This window comes from Cryptomeria japonica, chromosome 7 (genome assembly GCF_030272615.1).
Source record: "Cryptomeria japonica chromosome 7, Sugi_1.0, whole genome shotgun sequence".
NCBI lineage: Eukaryota > Viridiplantae > Streptophyta > Pinopsida > Cupressales > Cupressaceae > Cryptomeria > Cryptomeria japonica.
The window spans coordinates 666448893-666460787 of NC_081411.1; the positions used below are offsets into that span (position 1 = coordinate 666448893).

General features: G+C 31.8%; 1 long non-coding RNA gene across 1 annotated transcript; it reads left to right on the top strand.

The window, feature by feature from the left end:
* Positions 1 to 8506: 8506 nt before the first annotated feature.
* On the top strand, positions 8507 to 11675 carry LOC131045475 (uncharacterized). Its single transcript, XR_009358352.1, has 2 exons — positions 8507 to 9081; positions 11023 to 11675. It is a non-coding gene; the product is annotated as an uncharacterized LOC131045475 (long non-coding RNA).
* Positions 11676 to 11895: the final 220 nt, after the last annotated feature.

Below are 11895 nucleotides of genomic sequence, written 5' to 3' on the forward strand. Positions count from 1 at the left end.
ATAGTTAGTGAAATGGGCAAGAGAGTCGAATTTTAATTTTAAATTTTGAAATTTGAGGGTTGGAATTATAAGTGTAGAATCATTTTCATTTTTTATAAGATTGATTTGAGACAAGAAAAGGAATTGATATTTATCCATAAATGGTACAATAAAACAAAATGTATGGAGAAGTGAGTAAAAGTAGATAAGATAATGTTAGATATGTAGGAATGCGTGTAAATTTGCTAAATATTGGTAGCTTTCATTCTTGTAAGTGCTTTGTTCAATAAAATGTGTGTAAATGAAGAATCAAGGAATGAAGTCAACTTCACATAAAATTAAGTGATTGGTCAATATATTATTATATTAAATTTTGTTATGAAAATAATTATAAAATAAAACATACATTGGCATAGGTATACAAAATTTAATATTAATCTCTATCAAAGGGTAAGAATACTAATGCATTCATTGGATTTTATTTATTTTACTTATCTAGTCAATCATCAAATAATATTAAAAAAAAATGAGTGGCAATCCTCTAGTCTATAATTAATTTTCTTATTTAATAATTTTAAAGATGTAATTTATCTATATTTTACAATTGATTCTGAAAGAAATTCTTATTTACATTTAGTATATTTTCAATACATTAAATTCTTGTGATAAAATTTCAACTATATCAATAATGTAAGTCATATTCAAACATTAATTCAAGGTTCACATTTCAACTCTATTAATGTTTTGTTGTGCATGAATTGCATTGAACACTATTATAGTCGTCATACTAGTCCTTTTGTATTGTAAGGCGACAAGACAAATTAATATAAAATTATTTATTCATTCAATAAACTCTTCTATAAAATTGAATTGTTGACTTTTAAATTATAGTTTAAAAAAAAAAAAAGACTTACACTACATATAATTATGCACAAAATATATTTAATTATATGTTTGTTAAAATGATTCACGCTTATTAAAATAGTGCACTATTATCTAATATCATATTATTGCTCTAGTACAAAAAATGACTAGAAATAATTTAATTCATCTACATTAATGACTCACAATTATGACAATAGTACATTATTTATAAAATCCAATAGCCACTAACATTCACTCCAACTGCAATTCAACTATCAAATTACTAGTATGAACCAAACATGATGTGGTCAAGCACATTGTTGATCCAAGAATCATGTTGTCGTGACTTCAATCTAGAGCTATTTAAGTTTATAATTGAATATATTCTAACAACTCTATTGTCCTCTTCAAAGAATAATTAGTATTTCTCAATCTTTATCTCCACTAAATACACGAACTAATCAACTACAAAAAAACTAGACATAATGCATCTCTTGTTAAAATATCATACAATGATTCATAACTAAAATAGGAAACATTATGAGATAAAGAAACATCTTTATCTAATCCCTTACATTTTTTTGTGGTCCATCCGAAATTTCAATATGAATTGATATAATTTATAATAAAAGACATCATTTTATATACAACCATCAAATTTAAATTATGGGATTTTTTTTTTAAAGGGGTAAATATTATTTACCTAAAGCTATAAACTTGCAAGGTTACAAAAATGAGACATCGTCTCTAATATAGCAGTTCAACAATAAAACCCTATCAAGGTTCTAATCTTGGTAACAAAAAAAAATACCATCATAACTTATTTTTTACACCATACCAATACCGACAAACTATGATAAACTTATCTTGATAGCTTCTGAATTTGACTATGTGATCAATTGTTTCATTGACATTTCGGATCACGCTCCAACCACCATCAGTCAAGAAGCATGATCTGAAACGTCGATGAAAAAATTGATCGCACAGTCAAATCCCAAAACTTTCAAGACAATTTATCATTAACTATGAAAATTTTGGTTTTCATGAAGAAACTTGAAGCACCTCAAAGAGTGTCATCATGATTCATGAGACATGTCAAAAAAAAAAAAAGTTATGTATGATGAGGCATCAAAATGGGTCTCTACTTCATCTAAAAAGTTGGGTCCACAGAGATTTGGGTCAAGATTGTTATAGTCAGAAACCAGCTAGCCAACACGTGTACCATGAGATGTCATAAAAACATTAGATCCTCTCATTAAAGAATGACCACACATTACAAAAGTTATGGACGGTAGCCCCCTTGTGTCTAAATTCTCTTTTCCTTTAATCTATATGCTCTAGCTGCCCTTCCTTTTTCCTTGTCTCCTTCCCTTTCTTCGAGATGTTGGAACCTTTTTAACTTTTGCTTATATTGACTCTACTTATTATCCACGCAAATATAACTCAACATGGGTTTAGGTACTAAAGTTAGGCATTGTTGAATTTCAAACTCCCATTAATATGGATTTTTTCTTTTATATTAAAAAAATAATGAATTATATAAAAATAAATATTTTTGTTTTTTAAGTAGACTAAGTAATATAGTGTTGAATTTATTTTATAATTTTTATGTAATAATTTATAATTGTTTTACAAGAAATAGAACGTATGATATCATGGTTCAAAATAATGTAAGAATTTTGATCTGATATAGTTTATATATTATATGAATTTGGATATATGATTTTTTAAAGAATTTTTTTTTTTTTCTTAAATCTAGATTTGGTTTTTTTTTTAATTAGGTTCAAAATTTTAGATGGTATTTTTGTTGATAATAATATTTTTATATTCTAAGTTTGGTTTATTGTGGCAGAAAGGAAGTTGTTTCTTCAACCATTTTCATTTGAGTCAAAATATCATTCTTTTTTTAAAAGATATTTTTTCATGTAAAAGAGTACACGTGTTTATATTTCAATATTTTGAAAATGTCCATTCTTGAATAGAATAGCGTGATTTTCCTATATGGGTCATCCTTGTTAAAATTTCCTTCCTTGATCAATACAATTAATCATGGCCAAAATGAATCAAATTGTAGTTTGTTGATAGGTTTTATTAGTGCGATATTTTTTAAATATTTATTTCTTAGTGTAATTTTGATTGCAAATGTTTTTCAAACACTAGAAATCTATCTCATATCAAAAAGTTGTCACATATCAAGTAATTTTTCCTTGAGAATGTGAAAACATTAATAATGGATTTTGTATAATCATATTATTGAAATAGTTTTAAAGATTGGCTATACATGGGATAATATTCTAAATTGATTCTGGTACAATAAATCTATAGGCAAAACACATGTATCTCTAACCCACTTGTCACCACTACCTTGTCGCCTTATGATATGCTTATTCTTTTTATAACCAAGGCATCTATTTAGGATTGTAGAGGCTCACCATATTGCTTTTCAATGCCAACTCTACAAGTAGGTCATGTTGAATGAGAAAAAAACATTCAATATAGTTTAAATGAAAATTGTGCTTGCAACTAGGAGTCAAATTCACATCAACAACTGACAGATTATAAGCCATCTATAAGACTTACATGTGACAACCTAATGCAATAATTCAACTATTTGTCACATCTTCTTTACAAACTTGTCTTCTTACATAGAGTAAAGAATATAGCCTCTTTTATATCATTATGTTTACATAAACTTCACAAATTCAAATTTTACTTGATTTGGAAGAAATTATTTTTTACTTCAACGTTTCTAGCACCTAAGAGGCTTTTGTCTCCAAGTAATTCAAATGTTTTACATAAATAATTTATTTTAAACAAATTTCTCTCAAATTGAATGTTTGTTGTGAACTCTTCTAGACAATTGTATCATAGATTGATCAAGCACCTAAAACATGTGTAGGCACATGCATAGTTACATAGCATGAATGCACACGAATTAGCATTCAACATAACGTAGGTTTGAAGTTTTAATAGTAATTATGAAAAAGACTAGAAAAGAGATAAAAAATATTTTTTAATATGAAAGTAAAGAGGCCTAAAAATATATAATTGTTGCACATATCATATATCTTTGCTCAAGATTTGATAGCTAGATAGGGAAAATTCCAACCTACTAAACTAAATCTTCATTGTTACAAATCAAATCATACATGTATGATCTACCCTTATTTAATTGCTAGGCTATGCACAAAGCGAACTTTCACACATTAGATGCAAGATTATAAGAAAAAAACATTTAAACAAAATTAGTACAACTATATTCAAACCTTTAGCAGAAGAATGAAAGAGAATTCCATTACTATTATCTCCCACAAGTTGATACATCTTATTTCTTTATAACATGAATTTTTGTCCCTTCTATTATCAAAATGTCACTTCCCATAGTAGAAAGCATTTAAAAAATATGCTTTGGACAGGGAGGAAAAAATAAGTTGATAGATCTCATTCTCTTACAAAACGACATTTCTTCCTTTCTATTATTAGAATATTATTTTTCAAAAGTAGAAAGCATTTACCAAATGTGCTTTAGATAAGGAGGAAGCATAAGAAATTAACATCACAAGAAGCTTAGATATGCAAGAATCTCATTTTTTGCTATCTCGATATCCTTATCGCATGAGTTTGAAAATGACAGCCCTATCCTTAACCATGTCATCCTCTAATGAAGATTAATGTGTTGGATTTAATCTCTTTGGCATCATAGTCCTTTATTTGCATGGTTTACTTCATAGATTCAAACACTTTCACAACCAAGCCTCTCTTAGAATACCTTTAATTTCATTTTCATAGATTCGCCATTAGAGATGACATAGAAGATGTCCCACCTTACAAATTATGAAGCTTCTTCGAGTGTATCTTAGGTTGCCTAATATTATTTGTTTTTTTTGTTTTCTTTTCAAATACCATTTTGCTTGGCCAATATGCATAAATTCCCATTGGCAGAAAATGCTTAACATAGAGGAGAATGAGGTGGTGAGTAAAATAATATAAAATCTGATAGAAATGGTGAAAATTTAGTTTAATCACTTTGGCATGTGCTTCAATAAGTGGCTATCTACCATAAATAAGTACTTTCACCATATAAATGAATTGCATTAACTTAAAAAATAAGAATGTCTAAATTTAAAATATGACTTGAATAGATATCATCAAATGCCAAAGCTAACAACTTGCAATGATATGTGCAAATAGCTTGCAAAGCCACACAAATTCATGCATAATGAACATAGCAACTTCAAATAAAGATGTTTCGACATTTTGTCCTTATAGGCCTTGAAATGAGAGACTCTTTCCACATATCTATACTTGTTTATAACCCCAAAAAACTCGAAACTTGTGATATTTCATGCACATAAACAACAAAATAGTAGAATCAAATGTTAAGATTTGTAACCTTTGTGAACTATGAACAATATGGTTGTATTTGTCACGTGTTTGGAGAGTACAATATATTGAAAAATTATTGTTATCACTTAAGTAAATATTACTTGTTGCACAATTTAATGACGTTCACTAAGGAGCTCAAATTACCAAATGTGTAAGGTGCAAATTCATTCCATAGACTTTGGAGTGTATTCCAAAGAGCTTGGAGTGTATGGATATTGTCATGTCAAATGAATTGATAAGAAAATTGAGCCTCTTCATACAATTCTTTTGTAAATATAATCAATAATATTGAATGACATGGACCTTTTAAATAACATAAAATAACTTGATTTTACCTATCAATGTAATCATTACACCTTTCAACGATGCAAAAGTTAGTTTACAATACTAATATATATATTTGAATTTTTTTTTACTACCTTTAAGATCTCGATAATAACTATATGTAATAATACTAGTATGATGACTGTCAAACTAATTATTAGATAAATACCATTGAATGCTTCTACCTCTATAGTCCAACATTGCTCACTCCAACAATCTCCCCCCCCCCCCCCACTAGAAGAGAGAACAAACACATGCCTATTGTAGATGGATGGGGGGAATTCTAATAGAAAGTTCAACTATAAAATAGGGCCCCTATAGGTCCTTCTTGTCCTTAACTTCGTCAATTTGCTGAATGTTTAATGTACACAGATTATAGATTGTTGAACATGGCATCCACTAAAACCATTAAGATAGTAGATAGAATAGATTATTATATAAATTAGTTTTTAATGGAAGTTCATCTTATAGACATATTTTCCACTTTATTGCCCTAATTCTCAACTAAATCATTCCATACTTTTTTTTTTGCTCGATAATAATCGTGATTTTATTGCTATGAAGAAAAGAGGTACAATATTCATAAATTCAAAAAAACTCCACCTATCTCATCAAAATCACCTACAAGACAGACTACCCATCCACCCTATCCTCCAAAAAAGTTCATCTATAGATATAATTGTTCAACAAAAAACCTAACACAAACCATATACATCAACATCAAAACTAGGCCGATTTTACCGCAGTGATCAACAATAACAAAGTCCAACATCAAAATACACATGCAACGTCTTGAAAAATGAGAATTCAAAAGGAAGTTGCCTACAATTTCAACCTCTGTGAGAAGAGATCGCCTTGCCACCTGGCTCAGATCCAATCTTTGCCCTTTGTAGACGAAGTGTACACCTTCTAGCTTTCACCTCCTCTACCTTTGCTTGCTCGGTAATCGCTTCCAACTCCTTAATTTGAATAAGCAGCTTTACAGCCTCCCACCCTCGCCAAGCCTCCAACCCGCGGTGATACTTGCATTGTCCTAGTGCCCATCTTAGAAATGGTATTATGACCTTCTTTATCCCTTCACCTTCATGATTAACACCTTCTTCAATATCAAAGCCCACACCTGGGACTGCCCATTCGAGTAGTGAATCCAATTCCCCCAAGTAGTCGATAGGAACTAGAGCCTCCATCACACAATAACCCTCCACAGCCAAAGCTTGCTCTGTTTTTACATTGATTAAAAAAGTGGAGAATGAGAATAAATCTCACCAACAACTCTCACTCCCTCATAATGACTCCGAGCTTCATTAATGCGGTGCCGCCAACCTTACTGCCCATCAACCTCTTTAGTACTCATCAATTACTCGGGAGAATTCAAGCTGTAATCAATTGACATCATCCCCTTAACAATAAATTATTCATCAAGACTTAAATGTTGCATGTCTTCGAATCTTATTTCTCCAATTTCATTGAAATTTAAAGCCCACTTTGATAAAACATTGGCTTCCTTGTTGCTCGTTCGCTTAACATGGCTAATTTTAAAGTCATCAAATTTATTCAACTCTTCCTCAATATTGAGTATTGCATTTTGCAAGTGTCATGCCTCAATCGACCTTGTCATGATTGCCTATATGATCACCAACGAATCCCCTTCCAAGTGAAGCTTACTCACCCCCACTTTCCTACAAAAACTATCTGCCATCAAAACCACAGATACTTTTGCAACATTATTAGTCCCTGAATCAAGTTTCTTTGCCCCCAAAAACATCACCTCCCCATTCTAATCCCTAACAATAAATCCTGCACCTGACGGTCCTGGATTACCCTTTGAAGCATCATCAAAATTTGCTTTCATCCAACCCTCTGAAGGCTTTTCCCAAACTACCTCTTGTTGCAAAGAGGAATTGGATTGAACCCAGCCAAGCCCATTAACGGGCCAATCATTCCATACTTTTAACTAGATTCATTTAACTAATATTTAATAATAAATACTAATCATTTAATATATCAACATGATTCAGAATATTTAAATTATTTTTAATAATTTTAGCATGATTTCGTACATATGACAGTTATTAAACTTTAGGCACTTGAAAATGGCCTCTCCAACTTTAATCAATAGAAAATTAAAATATAAGAAATTTCATACTTAAATAATACTATAAAATAAAATAAAAAATTATTATTAACAATTTCAACATGGAATTGTACAGGAACATATGACAGGTTATTAAAGTTTAGACATTTGAAAATGACCTTTCCTAATTTAATCAATAGAAAATTAAAATAATTTTTTTTTTATATTCAAATAATACTATAAAATAAACTAAAAAATTATTATTAACAATTTTAACAAGGGTCCATATTGCACATATGATAGGTTATCAAAATTTAGACACTTAAGAATGATCTCTCCAACTTTAATTACTAGAAAATTAAAATAAAATAAATTTTGTACTTAAGTAATACTATAAAATAAAACGAAAAATATTTTAATCTTAAAAATTACATAATTAAACTTTTGTAAACCATCAATTTAACATATAAATTAAAACAAATCTATTTAAATATAGACCAAGGGAACAAGGTCCCTTGTGTGTGTTTTTCTTTCAAATTTAAAACTTAGGTAATTCACATAATTACTAAGTGACTTACATAGAATGGTAATGATATTATTTTTCTTAATAAAAACGTTTTATATCAAATACATGTAGTTAGGATTTGAACCAAAACAGGTGGCATATAGGATCGCTTTCAAAGTCAAAACCCTATAACTAGGAAATAGCAGACACACGTGGCCTTAAAAATATAATTAATAATAATGTCCACATAATAATTAATTTTAAAAAATTATGACGTAATAAATTGAACACTACATTTCAGCTACCTATAAACTCGTGACAACTTGTGCAATACCTTTCGGTGGAGTCGTGTGTATATATATGTATATATGTAATAAATATATATATAAATATATTTAAATAAAAAATATAATTTATTTTAATTGGGTGTTTGTTGTGGGAGGAGAGAAAGAAGGTCAAAGCATGGGGTGACATTCATTCTATAAAGCAGAGTAAAAAATAGCAAACGGGTGGCCACACAGTCACGACTCGTCATTGCGGGCATCCAAAGCAAAGTATAGAAGGAAGCGTGAACAAGACAGTGATAAGCATCCACCCATAACAAACATTTCTTCTTTTGTATGCTTATCACGCGGTTTCATTCATGCCGTCGGCTATTCGCCTGCAATTCAGACTTTCCCTTGGAAGGAGTACTTCTCTTGTGAATCTGAAGTCCTCCTCTTTATTTTACTGCCCCAGGGAACACACTCATCAGTCATTGTGGAGCGCTTAATTCGTATCAGGAGGAGGTGGGCAAGGAGTTTCATCTCTTTCAGGCAATCTGAAGAGACCAAGCCAAAGGAGGAGAAGAAGAAGAAGAAGAAGAAGATGGAGTGGTTGAGAAAGATGTTGTTTCCCATGAGGAGAGTTCTGCTGGGAATTGCAGGGAAAGTCAGAGCACGCAGGCGTGGTGAGTTTTTGCTTAGTTTAAGTTCATATGGTCTGTGTAATTGCTTTAGATTAGGCTAATGAGACTGAAACTGGGAGGGGTTGGTACAGATGTACTGATAGTTGGTGTTTGTAAGAAAATTCCCCCTTTTTTGTTTTGAAGGCTTAGTGTCGATGGTTGCAAGAATTTTGCAAGTTTGGGAGGTGGGTGTGGATTGTAGTGGCTTTGGTTTATACAGAATCTGTGTTTGTTCCAGTGTTTTTTTACCTTGTAGATGGAATTCAAGGAACTCTTGTGATATGGGTAGGTTGCGCTTGTTATTTTTTCTGGAGTGGGTTGGGTGGATAAGGTTTTCTGAGTAGTGATGAAGTGGGCTCTTGCTGTTTTTGCGAAAATTCATCTGCCAAATCCTAATCAATTAGATATGTATGTTGATACTGTTTTGGTGCTCTAGGTAGTATTGAGTAAGGTAGTTCTTACGTGCACTGTAATCAGTTTGGCTGTATGTTACAGGAAATCACTTGATCAGATGGTGGTTGAGTCTTAGCAGTCAGTCCCTAAGATCTTGAGGGGTGCAACTATGATTCTAGACTGAAGTATAAACCATGCATGTTTGGGATCTGCTATATGGATTTTGAGAGTTTTTGTTTCTTTAATCCCTTTTTAATTGCTGGATGCTGCAAGAACACACCCACATCCCAAGTGTGGGATAGGTGGCCCTTAACTTTGGTGTCAATATTATGTTTCTGGATTTGATGTGTATATAATTTTTTATAGATCAAGGCTTTTCAGGTTTCAAGGAGTTTTAAGTTTAGTGTCAAGTCTGAAGGGTATCTATATTTCGGAAATCGCTTAAGGCTTGCATCTGGGCTTATTTTTGTTTCACATGTCATTTGAGCCAAGGAGATGACATCATGACTGGAACCCAGATGGGTGTTATAAAGCTCTACTACGGCCATGATCGATCTATGTTTCGGATCTGTGACATGTGTCTGTAAATTGTTATTTTCTTGTTGGATGTTCCATTTATGTTTAGGGCCGGTCATTTTTTTCTGGTTTTTTTTTCTCTTAACTGGGGTCTTGATAGTTTTATGAAAATGCATCATTCTCAACACTCACGTATCTGTGTAAATGCAGTCATGAGAGTGATTACTTTTGGAAAAAAATGTTTTTCCGATTGATTACAGTGATCACATCCAGTAAGAGGAAGCCATGTGACAAGTTGATTGTCAAATCCTACCAGTGAGCGAGTCTAGGACACACTTAGGTCTAAATATCTGAACCCAATGATCTAGTATGGATCACGATTGATCAGGATCAGTCATATGTCATATTTTGGGAATTCGTTTTCTTTGTTACTTTTTGTTTAAGATGCCTCAAAAATAACAACCTTAGGTTTCACTTGACATATCACGTATAACTGTTAAGTTATTTGTCAGGTCTGAACTTAGAATCAAGAAGGTATCTATTATTTCAGTGCTGTCTGGTCTGGAACTTACTCCTGGAGTTCAGGAAAGCACGGCATGAATGTTCTAGTAGTAAGTGGGGATTTGTTTTTTACTTCTCCTTTTCTTGTTTGATGCACCATTTATATGAAAGGTCTGTCTTATGTATTTGGGGGTTTTGTTTCTTGTAAAGACAGGTGATGATCCGAGTCTGAATAAATAGAGGGGCCTTTTTCCCTTTAATCTCTCTAATGGAACCCTTGGCCATGTTAATGTGAGAAATCCCCTGATTTGTTAGGTTCTTGTCGATGTGAACCTTATAATTCACATCCATAGATTTAACTCAACCACCATGTTCTTTGACCTCCTTAATTGAAGTTCCTGTAACATTTGATGATACATCTTTCAGGAATTTTAGTGTGCTTAAATTCATTCATTTTGTGTTACAACTGTCTCTTTTACTACTTTCCTTTGATGCAATGCAATTATTGATGGGAATTGAATATTGAATGAACAGGGCGTGGGCTCTTGAAACTATACAATGATGTGCAGTCATGTGGATATCAAGACGTGCAAGTAATGTGGGAAATGCTACAAAAGTCTGAGACTACTTCTTCTCCCAAGAGACAGCGATCTACATGGAAAATTTGCATATGGGCAGCTCATCCTAGGTGAAGGGTAGATTTGCATGGATCTGGTGTTCCACAAAGCCCGAGTCAGGGCTGAGCTTCTGTAAACCTTTTTTAAGACCCCATCATCATGGGTATAATTAGTAGAGATCAGTATACTAGCAATTTAGTCTGCCTCACTCCTTAAGGTGACGCCACACTCTGAGGGTGTTTCCATGTTTGTAGAGTGAGATATGAAGTCTATTTTTCATTTTTACCTGGCTTTTTGGTTGTTTGTCCATAATTACCTTTCAGTCGATATGTTATATTTATATACAAAAAGATCAAAAAAATATTGCTTCGGTGAGGGAGCATCTTTCCTCCGTTGGAATAGATATAGGGAAATATAGTATTTGGTGAGAGCTGTTATTGGTCGAAGATGATTTGAGGCATACTTTGCCCAACTCTTCGAGTTGTACATACTACTTACTACATACTAGTAGTCAAGTGTATGTGTTGAATGCTATTTCTTTCAATAAATTTCATTATTACACAACTTGTATATTGGAGCCAGAATGTGTGATGATATGAAAATCAATGACCTGATTTGCTTTTTTAATTGTAGAGTCTAAGAATGCTATGAGTTGAGTTATAAAATGTATATGCAACTCATTTGAATACTTGGATGGCATATCATAGATAGCCAACATTCATATAATGCATAAAATTTGATATTCAATGCAACGTGTTACTTGATTCAAGTATAACAAGTTATAATCAAT